The following is a 4063-nucleotide window of genomic DNA, read 5'->3' as shown; positions in this document are numbered from 1 at the left end:
CTACAGCCTTCCTGTGTTTTATTGGTGGAAAGAATGTAGAATCTCTCTTTCTATCTTTCTCCTCGCTTTCCAGAGAAGCTGCCTTATACTGAGTCACACTTCTGGTCCATCAAGCACATTATTGTCTACACTGACTGGCAGCACAATGACGATTGCTCCAAGCACGTTAAAACTTGGTTAGATTTGCATTTGCCCTCATCCACCTTTAAGCAAATGTTCCCCACAAAAATGCTTAGGCTACAATAAATTGCAGCCCCTTAGCTTTGCAAATACAGTGGTACCTCGGGTTACATACGCTTCAGGTTATATACGCTTCAGGTTACAGACTCCGATAACCCAGAAATAGTACCTTGGGTTAAGAACTTTGCTTCAGGATGAGAACAGAAATTGTGCTCCGACGGTGCAGCAGCAGCAGGAGGCCCATTAGCTAAAGTGGTGCTTCAGGTTAAGAACAGTTTCAGGTTAAGAACAGACCTTCGGAACGAATTAAGTACTTAACCCGAGGTACCACTTTAGGTGAATAGTTTCCAGACCTTACATCAAACAAGTCTCCATCCACTGGAAATATAATGAAGAAAAAAAGGGTTCCAAGCAACTTGAAAAGAAAAGTACTTGGCTTCCATACAAAGTGAATCAGGCAATCTTTGTGTTAGCTATAATAAGCAAGCTATAAAGTATCCCTTTTGGAGAGGTTCTTTTCATTTGCAGGGAGCCATAGATAGTCACGTGGCTTCTTGCTTGTTCCAGGAAGCGTGAAGAGAGGAAAGACTGAGAAGGGGTGCGGAGAAGGGTGCTGAGAGCCTACTAAGCCATACCCACACTGGTAACTTGAACTCAGGGTGCAGATTAACATTTTCATGTACGCCAGTGTGAGTCAGTAACTGTATATTACAACATGTTTTGTGGCAGCCCCTAAATTGTGACCCTCCCTCCCCAGAGAGGTGTGTCTGGCACCTTCATTATACAGCTTCCCCACCTCTTTTGACACTTGAGGTCTATATTTTTGAGGGCCTACCTTGCAAAGTTGCTTTAAACTGTTTTTAATGTGTTTTAATGCCGTAACTCACACTGGGACATTAGAGTGAAAGGCAGGTAAATAATAATAATAATAATAATCAGTGCTTTTTTCTGGGGGTACTCAAGGCCATGCGGTATTGGCAACAAAGCTGTAAGAGGTCATCTGAATGCCTTTAAATTTATAACTTTCCTTGATTATTTTTAAAGAAGGTAAAAATAGATAATCTAAAATAAAGATAGGAACTGTTATGAAACAAAAAAACATTGAAAGCAAAACAAGGCAGTTGCTAGGCTTGGTCACATGGTTGCTATACTACTTTGGAGCGATGGGAATTCTCAGAGTTTAAAAAAAGCAGTAAGGGGTGAAGATTGAAGAAACCACAACCTGGGAGACTTTGGTGCATGGCGATACTCTCCCTTTAAGACTAGCTGTACCGCTTCAACAGAGGGCCTACTTATTGCAGCTAAGGAGGGAGCGCTGGAGCTCAGGGAGGAGAGAGCTTGCAGTGGGAGCCATTTTGTGTGTGTGTGTTGAACATAGGCCTGCAATCCACGAGAGAGCCACCCGCATCCCATTTCAGAAGAGGCTTCATTGGGATACTAGAATTGAGGAGCAGGAGTGCGCTGAAAGCAAAGCAGCATGTAAGAGGTAGCTCAGTCTGGGCCCTTTTCATAGACGTTGCTGGGGGAAAGCCTGATAGCAGCAGGCCTGTTGCACTTCTATGCTTTGCAATCCTGCGCAAGCCATACCGTTTGGCAACATTGCAAAGCTGCAGGGCTGCCGGCCGCGGGTGGAAGGGAGGTATGGGGCAACTGGGGCAAATAGCCCCAGGCCTTCACAAAACCAGGGATTCCCTGTCTCGGTTACTCTGGGTGCCGTTGGTCACCAATGGTTGCTTGAGGGATGCCTAAGATTTCCAGGCAAATGTTCCACTGAAAAGTAATTTTCCGTGGCAGTTAATACAGCAAAAAGGGACATTAGTAGTGTGAGACCAGGCCTTAAGAGAGAAGTCTTTCTTGAGTGCTGGAGAAGGCCAGCAGCAGACCACAACCAGAAGACCAATGAGACTGAGCCTCAAGAAGCAGAAAGAGTCTGGAATTTGGAGGAGGTGCTTGGGGAAAGTACAAGCTAATCCTCGTTCCCTTTTCTGCTGGTTCAGAGCAAAGGCTGAGTCCAGCATTCTGTTCTGACAGTGGTCAAAGGCATGACTACAGGTCTTTGCCAGCCCTACCAGGAGATGCCTGGTGTCGAATCAGGGTCTTTTTGCATAAAGTTAGAAAAAGACCAGAGTGGCCCACATGTTGTGTATACACCATACATTTAAATTGGATTGCTTCCCCAAAGAATCCTGGGAAGTTTAGCTTGCCTCTAACAGAGGTGCAATTCCCAGTGCCCTTAACAAACTACAGTTCCCAGGATTCTGTGAGGGAAGTCATGGGCTTTATGCGTGTATGGCGTATATACAGCCCCCCTCTGAAATTCAGGTAAAAATTAAAACTGGCATTGGCTGTGATTCTCTAGGGATGTGGTGATGCTGTATCTGTTGACATTTCTGTTATTATTTTTATATATCTTGTGGAAGTTGAAAGCCAGCTCAAGCTTAGATGCTGATTAGGGCTGACATAGTGTGACCCCATTCTTTTCATATTTCTGTGGGCACTTGCAGAGTCTTTCCTCTTCCTTAGGGTTCCATAAAGTCTATAAAGAGGGCTCAGAAATAGGAAATAGGTAGAGAAATACACACACAGCGCCCACCAGTTCCTGTCAGCATTTGAAAGTGAATCTGTTTCCACTCTCATTTCCAAGGCAACACATGTAGGGCTTTCATTATGGAGATGTCGGTGAGCTAAACAATACTCCACATCTTCATATATATTATGCTACATATTACATTACAGTGGTACCTCGGGTTACAGACGCTTCAGGTTACAGACTCCGCTAACCCAGAAATAGTACCTCGGGTTAAGAATTTTGCTTCAGGATGAGAACAGAAATCACGTGGCGGCATCAGGAGGCCCCATTAGCTAAAGTGGTGCTTCAGGTTAAGAAGAGTTTCAGGTTAAGAATGGACCTCCAGAACGAATTAAGTTCTTAACCCGAGGTACCACTGTACAAGGATGGGAAACCTGTGAGCCTTCGGATGTTATTTGATTGCTGCTCCCATCCTCCCTGACTTTTGGTCCCACCCGCTAAACATTGGACAAGTGTAGTCTCTGCTGTCTTTTCAGCACCTACTGAAGACTTTCCTCTTCCAACAAGCCTTTTGAGTAGAGATCTTCCCCAGTCTGGATCTGTACAGTATAGGAATTGTTTTTAGATGTTTCTAGATGCCTACTTGTTTATTGCTTGTATGCTGCCCTGGGAGGAAGGGTAGAATGTAAAATAAAATAAACAATAATAGTAATAGTAGCTGGAATGCAGCAACACCCTTGATAGAAGACCTGCAGTCAGGGTTTATTATTATTATTACTATATTTCCATGGTAATCCCGTGGAAATTCTTCTTTTAAACTCCATCTCCCAGGAGCACTTGGGGGGGGGGGACTTCAGGCTCATCTCCCACCATGCCACACACATCTGTTTCGTTTCCCCCAAAGAGATGGAAAGTTTGAGAGTTGCGCACTGTTACATCCGTAATTGGCAACGTAGGGCTAATGATTTGTACTGCAACCCCCGAGACAAAGCAGCCAGGGCTTTTCGCCGCATAGTTGCTGCTCTCCGCCTGCAATCACGACCAGGGTCTGCTTTCTTCTCGTGGTTTTAACGGCATAAACAAGTGCCCCCGCTTTCCATCCCCACCCGCACTTCTTAGGTTGTGCTTTTCGCATTTTCCCCTAGAGATTTGGGGTGTGTGTGTGGAAATGACCTCCCAGTCGTTGAAACTACAACTCCCACAATTCCCTGCCGTTGGCCGTGCCGTGTGGGGCTGATGGGAATTGCAGAATGTCTGGAAGCCCCCGACGTCTGGAGGACTGCACTTCCCGTCATGCCGCGCGGCAGCCGTTCCCTTTCCCACATCCTCCGCCCTGCTGCTGCTGCCGCCGCC

Source organism: Podarcis raffonei, chromosome 13 (assembly GCF_027172205.1).
Source record: "Podarcis raffonei isolate rPodRaf1 chromosome 13, rPodRaf1.pri, whole genome shotgun sequence".
Taxonomy (NCBI): Eukaryota; Metazoa; Chordata; class Lepidosauria; order Squamata; family Lacertidae; genus Podarcis; species Podarcis raffonei.
Note: the sequence above shows the minus strand (reverse complement) of the source record.